General features: G+C 43.4%; 1 non-coding gene across 1 annotated transcript; it reads right to left on the reverse strand.

Moving 5' to 3' along the window:
• Positions 1-10,296: 10,296 nt before the first annotated feature.
• On the reverse strand, positions 10,297-10,369 carry Trnat-ggu (transfer RNA threonine (anticodon GGU)). The gene has a single exon. It is a non-coding gene; the product is annotated as a tRNA-Thr (tRNA).
• Between the last annotated feature and the right edge of the window lie 306 nt (positions 10,370-10,675).

The raw sequence follows: 10,675 nt of genomic DNA on the forward strand, positions 1-10,675 counted from the left end.
CGTGCCGACCATGCTCGACAAGTTGCCCGCTGTCGCCTCTTCTCATCGCTGTTTTCCGAAAAGGCGCTTTACGATTCTCGCCACCGAGACCTCCAGTTCTCACCTGGGTCTCTTGTTCTTCTGTGGTCACCGTGTTGCCGCGTGGGGCTCTCTGAAAAACTGCTGTTCCCGTACACGGGGCCCTACCAGTCACCTACGAAATCTCTCAAGCCGCCCCTTCGCCAACTTACCCCCTTGGCACCGGCAAAACAGACATTGTCCACGTTTCCCGCGTCAAGCCGTACCATCGCCCTCACACAACATCGTCCTAGGAAGCACCGAGACGGCACTTTTTACCGCGGGGGTTATGTTACAATGTGTCAGTAGCCAAATAACGAAATGTCAGTACATAGCCCCCAGCATTGCGGACATGTGCTACGGCTCAGCTGGGAAGAAGAAGAGGTTCGCGCTAGGTCCAACGCGGTGCTCGCTTCCCTGTGCATGCGTGTGTGAAATACGCCTTCATTTTCACATATTCCTCTCCGTAACAATATGGCTGAATAGGCTGCTAGGCAGCGCGAGAGCAGGAAACTCGGGGTACCGCTCATTCCTGCCATTCATAATGATGACGGAAATGATATTCTGAAGATGGAAGGTCCAACACCGGAATCACTGGTTCAATTATTCGCTAGTGCGAGATATGACCGGGTTGGTCTCGCTTATAAAACCAGAACAGAAGAGGAGAGAAGCTGTGCCACAAAAAGATCACGCAATTCTTTATCAGAATCAAACTAAGATGATTTAAAGGGTAAACCATGAATGGCGATGAATCAAAGAGAGAGCTATATACGTGTCTCCCAGTTTATAGTTTTCTCATTCTATTTTATTTTAGTATTATATTTCATATGTCCTATTTTTCATTTTTGCTGTTTATAGTTTTAAATATGAGATCTCGCACAGCCGATTCTCAACATGTGGAAATATTTGCCCATTAACTCCCCCAGCGACGTATTTCTCATGTCCATCGTCGGCGTATGTTCCTATTCTTGTGCGACTATCTTGCCAAGAAATGACGTTTATCGTGACATTTACACAAATTAATACAGGAATCCTGTACTTTATTAGGTCACATTAGTAGCCTCGTTAACAATTCGTTGTAGCCCCAATCACAGGGTATTGTTATGAATTAGCCCGCCGCTGGACATTGTTTAAATACACCTAGGCTGTGCGGCGTAGCTTCCACTACGTGCGCATTTCCAGCAGGCCCTCTTTGTCGGTGACTCACGCTTGCCGCAAGCTGCCGCGTGTGTAGGTCTCTGGCGCCTATCTATAGGCGCGATTCAAACCGACGTTGGCAGACGAGGCACGCTTCAACTTGCCCGAAGGACTCAGAAGGCCCGCGACCGCTGCGGAAACCTCCTCTCTCCCCTCTCTCTGACTCAGCGTGCGCCGCTACTACCGACTGCTCACGAACTCTGGAAAGAGTGTTGTGTGTGTCTGTGCCGTTCGTGTCGGGTGCACAATCTAGAGGGAACGCTTGTTTCAACCGTTAGCGCTTTGAGTTTAAATAAGACCTCTCCAAGCGCTGTAGTTCATTCCTGTTTGAGAAGTGAATCAATGCTGTCACTTTGCTCGAGTCCTGTACTGTAACCTCGCCCCTCGGGGCATTGTTCTTTGGCTTCGGCTCACCTCTCGCTATGAAGGAAACAAGTTACGTTTTGCCTACGGCTTCTGGACTTCTTCACGGCTGAAACATTGGCTGGTCGCTCGCTTCAAATCACGCTACCAAACGTAGGTCGGAGGCGATGGAGCTCGGCTCGGGGCGGCCTTCCCGTACGCAACAGTATAGGTTAGTCATATCCAGTATTTCGTATATTCGCCGCCTAAATAGCCGATGACGGGTGCGGCCACATCGAATATCATCAGTTAGCAGAGCACATCCAGGCTTGCGTCGCGCAACCATTGAAAGTGCTAAGTACGCGCTGTAATTTTCCCGAAGGTGTAGCTTTGGAGAAGCAGAATTTTCCATAGAAAAAAACGGCAACTGCTACGCTCCTACCCGCAAAAATCTGGTACACTAATCACTTTAGCACCCCCCCCCCCGCAAGTTAATCACCGCGGGTTCCGGAAAACAAATGCTCGTAACCAGCAAAATGCGACATATGCGATACCAAGGTGCTTCAACTGGGAACTCTCCTCGGCACTGGTTCGAGTTTCTTTATGCTACGATGCTTCAATAACACGGGATAGTAAAGGGTATAGTATTTTTTTATGTAGACATATTTTGAGTTCGCCGCCTTGTATGGACGTTTCACTGCAGTTGGAAAAAAACTGCGTGTGTAATACCACATTTACAAAAAAATTGTGCAGAAAAGTCACAATAAAAAACACCAGTCTATTAAGAGTTGAACCAAGAGTTGCGCTGCTCTAACCATGGAAACATGTTCGCGAAAGTACATAATTTTGTAGAGCTTGCAAAAAACAACAACCAAGACCACCTTTAGAATGAGGTAAAAGATACGGAATGACTTTTGTTAGTCACTTTGTATTCTTTTTTGATAAGTGATGATGCATTTGTATCTTAGCAAAAATATACGCCACATGCAGTCCATTCTGTAAGTGTAGTGTACTGGTTAGTCCGAGCATAAAAGCCTGAATTATGCAATGGTTTTGTTTTCCTTACATCACACTTTGTCGGAGCCTGCCAATCATGCAAATTACTGGCATTACTCAGATGTACAAATACATATTGGAAGCACAACTGCAAAAAATTTCATAAGGGCCATCCATAAAAAATCGGTATTGTTTCGGCTACTTTGGCACACTGTGCTTAAAGTATTAGTAATGCATTCTTCACTTAAAAAACAAGCATACACAGTGATTCCTCATTTTTGATTTGAGACATACGATAATGTTTTGGACAGAACTTTGGAAGCAAGTTTTAGTAGGTATTTACACTAAGGCTGCTGCAAGAGGACCTTGGACATTATATTTTCATCATGAGTGTCCGTCGTTGCAAAATAAACAAGAATCCTTACTTAGTTGCGATATAAATTTGATTAAAAGCCGCAGATGTCAGCAGCCAGTCGTTCTCTCTACGACCTAGGCCTCATAGGCACGAAGTACGCCCGTACGCGAAGGTTCTGGTGCCAGTATGTCCACCCAAGGCTGTCATTTGCGTGTTGGTGTTATGCCCGTAAGTTATCGCTTTGCAGCTGCAAGTATTGCTTGTTTATTGTTTCATGAAAATATTTCTCTCTCTACCTCATTTGTAGGCTCATGTAACCTTGATTTAAATATGAGACAGCTTCACCAGTGTGGGGAAGGTGTCCCGACTTTTTCAGTGGACGTTGACTTTTCATTTGGCCATCGCGAGAAGTTCTTCTTGCCATAGCCGTTCTTTCAGTTGGTGGTAGAGTTAGCAAAAATGAATTTAAATCGTTAACTGCCCTTGTATTTGGAAATTTATTCTTAGCCATCCATCTTGGCACTTGAATTCAAAATGACACACACAGATTCCGCTAAATTCGCCTGTTCACCTAGGCTAATTCACTTGAATTTCTCTTCGTTCAGTTTATTTTCGTTTATTCTCCTAAATTCACTTTTATTTTTGCAATTCAGTGTTGTTTTTCTCACTTTGAATTTTATTGCTTCCTGATACTCTTCGCTCTATGTTAATTTACTTTTATTTTTCTATGTAACATTGATTTCTATTGATTTATCTATATTCATCGTAATCAACTGCAATCCCTCCTTTTTGAGTTCGTCATCCTTCGTAATTCTCGTTGTAATCGATTAATTCCCGCCATGTTCATTCGCACTAGCGGCCTGTAACTCGCCGGAGGAGTACAGAATGAGTTTTTACACCCGCCTTTCTCTCAAGGATTTTGACTGTGGACTGACCGGCGAGACACAGCAAGCTTTCGCCCAAGTAAGGACGCTTGTAAGGTCCTATTGATCAGGGCTTTACGGACAGATTAGGTTCCCAGAAAGTTAGTAAGGGGAGCAATTAGGAATTTTTTGACAAAACGTGGTTGGTAACAATATAACTACCCCAGCGCCCTCTCCTGTTTCTCAAAAGTAGTGAATGTCAACTGTGTATGTGGTCGACAACATCAATCACGTAAGTTTTGGGATATTCATTTTAGAGGCAAAAGCCAAAAATCGAACTCTTTAGAGCTTGCGGGATGTGTAGATAAAATAGCTGCTACAAAAACGTTTCGGCTTAGCTCAGTTAAGCCTGGATATGCAGAGGGAACACTTAGTTGAGCCTCGGTATGTCTTCGTTTCCCTTGTTAACCTTTGAATTAGGTGTAATTATTATGTTTCGTGCTGAAACGTTCCATATATACAAAATTATGGGAATGCGGATTGCATTCCTACCATGACACAAAGCCGCCACAAAACAAGATTTTTGACAAGCACATGAAAACTGAACAGTGCATACCTGCGGAAAAATTTGACACCTGTTTTACGTCTGTAAGATCACTAAAATCGCGAAATCATTGTCCGTATGAATTCCGTATATACGGAGTATACAGAAATCATACGGAGCGTGATTTTGATTATTATTGAAGATAAAAACACGAAAACTGTGCCAAATGTTCATGTTGTGCGAACTCATATGATTCCCGTGTTTGTGGAAGTAATATCTACTTTCATTACGCTTCAGCGCGTAACACTCCGTATGAACTCCGTATTCCCATAATTCTGCATATATGGAACGTTTCAGTAGGGTTACAATCATTGTTAAGCTAGTTATGGCGGCTGTGCATCGGTAGGTGGCTAAGTAAGTGGGATTAGGTTTGGGTGGACACGCTCCAGTGAAGCAGATCCGCGGGTGATATCTGCGGGATGGTCAGACGCCCCATGCCGACGACGGATCAAAGCCGCCCGCTGCCGCGCAACGCTCAGAGAAGACGGCCCACCCTCTTTCTCATCCATGGTCATGCTCGCACTGACTAGACAAGCGAGGATCGCGTGACAGGGAAGGGTGTGAGCATGGGAGGGTGACTCCGGGGTTTCACCCGATAAAAAGGAAACAGCCGTGGTGAAGAGGGTTGTATAAAGGCTCCTAGAAGGGGTCCCTCAGCGCGCGCGGAAAAATAAAAATCATTGGGTCAATTTGCGGAGTCCGCTTCTGCACCAGTAGTTTGGGCCACCGTGAGGTCATGGTAGCGGCAGGCACGAAGAGGTTTTCCCTGGCGATTGTTGGCGAGTGGAATGAGCTTAGAATCTTCCTGGCGATGGGAACGTGGCGAGAGATACAATCTTCGGGGTTGGTCAACTGGTGATGGGTGCGGCCACATAGCTCACCATAAAGTTCAAAAGCAGTTTAACAAAAGGCACATCCAGACTTTCGTCTGCGCAATCTTTGAAAGTGATAAGCATCCCCTGTAATTTTTTCCGGTACGTCCGAAAGAAGTAGCTTTGGAGAAGCGGAATTTGCTATAAAAACAAACGGAAACTGCTACACTCCTGCGCACCAAAATCTGTCCCACGAAACATTTTGACACTCCTCTGCAATCTGAACACCGTGTGTTCGGAAAGGGAAAATGCTTGTAAAGAACAAAATGCAATATATGTGATACCAAGGCACTTCAGCTGGGGCATCTCGTTGGTACTGGTACTAGTTTCTTTATGCTACGCTGCTCTTCCATAACTCCGGATGGTAAAAGGAAAGTCCTTTTTATGTAGGCATATTTTGTGTTCGCCGCATTTTACAAACGATAAGCTGCAGTTTGAAAAACTGCGTGCTAATACGACATTTATCAAAAATTATCCAGAAAGGTCCCAATATTAAACATCTCTCTTAAAAAATTTACCCAGCAGTTGCGTTGTTTTAATAAACGAAACATGCGCTCTTCGGTTCGCGTAGAAACATATTTATCTAAAGCTACCAGAAAAAACTGCAGAACAAGATCACCTTTACACTGAGGTAAAAGATACGTAATGACTATTGTTGCTCCTTTTGTATTCTTCTTTGATAAGTGATGCATTTGTATTGTGACAAAATGTATGCGGCATGCAGTCAAATGTGTAAGCACAGCGCTTAGTCCGAGCATAGAAGCCTAAATTATGCAAATGGTTTTGTTTGCCTTAGACCACCTTTCGCTGGAAACTGCCAATTATGCAAATTACTCGCATTACTCAAATGTAAGAGTAAACATTAGAAGCATAATTGCAAAAATCTATTAGAGCCATCCATAAAAAATCGGTATTGTATCGGTTACTTTGTCACTCTGTGATTGATGGTATTAGCAATGCCTCTTTCACTACAAAACAGAATACATAGTGATTTCTCATTCTTCACTTGAGACGGACGTTACTGTTTTGAACGAAACCACGGAAGCAAGTTTTTGTAGGTATTTACACAAAGCTGGTGCGCGAGTCCACAGAACATTATATTTGCATATGTGAGTGCCCGTTGCTGCTATATAAACATCGATCATTACTCCATTACAACATAAATTGGATTTGAAGCTGCCGATTTCAGTAGCCAGTCCTACGCGCTCTCTACGACCTTTGCCTCATACGTATAAAGCCCGCCCAAAAGTGAAGGTTCTTCTGCCAGTATGTCCAGCAAGGGCTGTCAGTTGCGTGTTGGTGTTACCCGTTAAGTCTTCAGTTTTCAGTTTCGCTTGTTCCTTTTAATGGTGAAGCCTCTTAGGGGCTCGGGATTTTCGCATCTCCTGTCGTTGTCGTAATTGCTGTCTTATGTAGTCACGATAGTAAAACTCCGGAAAACTCGTTACGTCTCACGCTAGAACCTAAGGCGTATTAAAAAAACAGCGGGACACTCGTTTACACCCGCCGCGGTGGCTGAGTGGCTAAGGCGTTGCGCTGCTGAGCACGAGATCGCGGGTTCGATTCCCGGCCGCTGCGGCCGCTTTTCTGATGGAAGCGAAAAGCAAAAACGCCCGTGTGTACGAGATTTCGGCGCACGTTAAAGATCCCCAGGTGGTCAAAATTAATCCGGAGCCGTCCACTACGGCGCGCCTCATCGCCTGCGTTGCGTCGGCGCGTTAAACCCCTCAATCAATCAATCAATCAATCAACACTCGTTTACGCCTTGCGCTGGAGCGCTTCATATCGCGTACTAAAGAAAACACCGAAACACTCGTGTACGCTTCTCGCTATAGAGCTTCAAGCTTCAAAGACAAGAGACTTTCTCAGTAGACCTGTATACCTCTACCTCCCAACGGTTTCGTCTCCGTTTGCATAAACGCAAGGTGTCAATAATACACTTATACATTGTAATGCCTCGCCCCTCCCCAGCATTCACGACGTTAGTGGAGATGACCCAAGATTTTTGGCATGAAACTATTTCTCTGTTGCCCTCTTTTTTCGAGGTAATGTAATCTTGAATCAAATATAAGAAAGCTTCCCGAGTGTGGGGAGGGTCTCCCGACTTTTTCATTTCACGTCAACTTCGCATTTGGCAGACGCGGGGAATTCACCCTGTGATAGCCGTTCTTTCGGTTTGTGGAAGATTTAGCAAAAGCGAATTTCATTCTTTTAACAGCCCTTCTAGTGTGAAAATACGGAAAACTTCGCACGAATTGAGCCAGAACACGTCCCTGAGGCTCGAATTCCCGGGAGCGTAAGCGGGAGATACAACGTTTTGTAACAACGGATACCTTCTGACTGTTTCGGCCCAAAGTTTCGAGTGTAGTGACACTATTTTGTGCTGCCACTGCTTTAAAGTATACAATGTTCGGCTTAAGAAATTTCCAAGTCTGGCCATTGCGTTGATTCTGCACCAGCTGAGGATGTCATTCTTAATGCAATTCGTCCTCAGTGCACCCTCAATAACGAAAATAAAGGCCTATAAATATGTCAGTACTCATCTGCTGGGTTACTCCACTAACCGTCCACTGTCACACAGTGATTGGAACGACTTTTAATTAGTTTCAGCCGTTCACGAACCAAGTGTTTTCTAATTTGAACGGCGCGAGTATACCAGACGGCGTCAATGCTGACTGGGAAAAATGGGCTCTTTTATTATGGGTATCAGAGCATAAATGTCAGAAGGCGAGCTAGTTGGTAAGGTTGCATTGTGAGCAACGCTAGGGAGATGGGCACACAGGAACACAGATGATACAGGCACTTACTACAACTACACTTTATACAGAAAAAGCAGCACACACACACATCTGGATATGCGCAATGAATCCATACACCAACAAAAAACTACAATATTTTGGAAGCGCTTACACTAACAGGTCTAAACGTAACAATCTGACTTTTTATTGGGCATTCACAAAGATGGGTGGCTTAGTCAAATTATCACCAAAACACGGTGATAAATACAGTAGATGTATTGAAAAATTTCCATACAAAAGCCTGTAGGGACAAGAACATACGCCAGCCGTCTTTATTCCTGGCGGATAAACAAGCCAGATTGCAAGTTTAGACGTTTAGAGCTCTGAGTGTACCAAAGAGGCCAAAAGTTGGTAGTCATTTATTGATGCACGGAGTCATTCCGCATGACGCGGTGCATGAGTGTATGTGCGTTGCCTTCTCTGAATAATTGTTAGTTGATAGACAGCGCGTGCATCGCCCGTCTTTATGCTTCCAATTTCTCTTAGCGCTGATCAACATGTAGGAGCGTAACACGCAGGTTTACAAAACCACAGTATGAATTCCCCTGCAGTACGTGCTAAAGTTCACCTGCACAGCATAATCCCTAGTAATTCTCGTGTCGCAAATCCTATCTCATAGTCTTCCTTTTGACGTCTAGATTGAAAACGCTTCTTAATTTAACAATAAAAGTATTTTAATTATACCAAAATAACAATAACCGACTAAAATTGAATCGAAATCATCAAGAGTTGTCCGCTCCCCACCAAAGGGTCGTATCGTGCAGAGCTTCTATTTCATACCTGGAATCCACAATTCATTTTTCAATATTTTCTCCAAGTGGTCAAACGAGTGGGCCTGTGTACTTAAACTACGATCTAGTACCAAAAGTTCTGTTTCTAACATATTTATGCGGGTGTACGGCTCTCAACATGATTTTGTGACATGCAATTTTCGGCCAACAGGATGGTTCGTACTCTTTCGAGCCATGCATAAAATATACAATGTTGTGACAACAGATTGGTCATTCATTTCCGCGCACAGCAAATGTGGGCGCTACAGCTCTCGCTTGAACACATCATCAGCGCAGTTAGATGGATGGAATTCAAATACGCAATCCCACCGATAACATCCTGTTAACATTATGATGTTCCAAATGTGGGATGATGGCTTAGCAGTAAAATATTTTGGTTACAGTGTTCTAGAAAATGCACGGCGAACATGTGCACACATGCACAGATGAAACGCCATGTCTTAGCTTCAATCGCTTACAGAAGTGGCTGTGACGTACATATATGTTCACTGTGCAGTGCAGCCATTTATGAGGGCAGGACCAGTGTCATGCAAGCACAACACGAAACGAGTGGAGGGAGGGCTGTTTTTTGAGTTATTTGTCCGGCAAAAGAGTAAATTTCGGTGGTTAATTCTGTTGGGACACTCAAATGTAGCCCTGGCGAACGCACATGCGGAAAAGACACCAATGCAAATGATATTTACTTTAGTTAATATCCTTATCTACAAAAAAGCGTTTTGAGTCTACTTTGTGCAGTCTGCTTCGATATTTTATGATTAATGCAAAGACAATTTTTGACAAGCTTGTTCTCGAAAAAGCTGTGCGTCTAAGATTTATTTTACTGCATTCCAATAGTTGGGGTAAAGTTGGTTCAAATGGTTCTTCAAGGTTTGCACATCAAAGTCAATTCAGAGGCAACCAAAATGAACGAGACTTTTGGTTTAAATTACTGCAAGTTTGGTTACGTAAATTTGAAGTTGTTGCGATCATTTATTCTTTTCGATTAGGTGGGAAACTACGCCAAAATCACAAATACCGACGGTCGGGTGGTGGTTGCCGGCGTTACAGACATTTTATTTTCGGCGGTGAAACAAGTGACCAACTGCACGTAAATAACGTCCCGTTCTTTTTTTCCGTTTTGTTTTGGCCATGGTGACTTTTACAGCGGTTTTCCTATGAATAACGTGCTCTTTCATATACAATGTTTGGAAAAATATTTGCTCCAACAAACCGATTGTGAAAGCGTTCTATGTATGTATGTATGTATGTATGTATGTATGTATGTATGTATGTATGTATGTATGTATGTATGTATGTATGTATGAAGACAGAAAATAAGGGTTGGCAGTCAAGAAAACCTTGGAAAGCAAAGGGGAGGTTGTGGTGGGTCATAGAAACAGATGAAGAATTTTTGAGTCAGAAAAAAAAGTGGTGAAAAAATGCCCGCCGGGTGGGATCCGAACCCACGACCTCCAGAATACCGGTCTGGTGCGATAACCACTACGCTACCGGCGGGGCTGTTCCCCCACCACTTTCTTGGGTATTTATGTTAGGTATTTTTTGTTTCCTGTACTTGGGGGTGATTTTCTTATTTTCTGTCTTAATTCACCGAGCCCCTCATTTCCCATTTCTGATTCGCTGTATGTATGTATGTATGTATGTATGTATGTATGTATGTATGTATGTATGTATGTATGTATGTATGTATGTATGTATGTATGTATGTATGTATGTATGTATGTATGTATGTATATATGTATGTATGTATGTATGTATGTATGTATGTATGTATGTATGTATGTATGTATGTACGTATGTATG

The sequence above is a fragment of the Haemaphysalis longicornis genome, unplaced genomic scaffold, assembly GCF_048455015.1.
Source record: "Haemaphysalis longicornis isolate Haplotype H1 unplaced genomic scaffold, Haemaphysalis longicornis Haplotype H1 scaffold_9, whole genome shotgun sequence".
NCBI lineage: Eukaryota > Metazoa > Arthropoda > Arachnida > Ixodida > Ixodidae > Haemaphysalis > Haemaphysalis longicornis.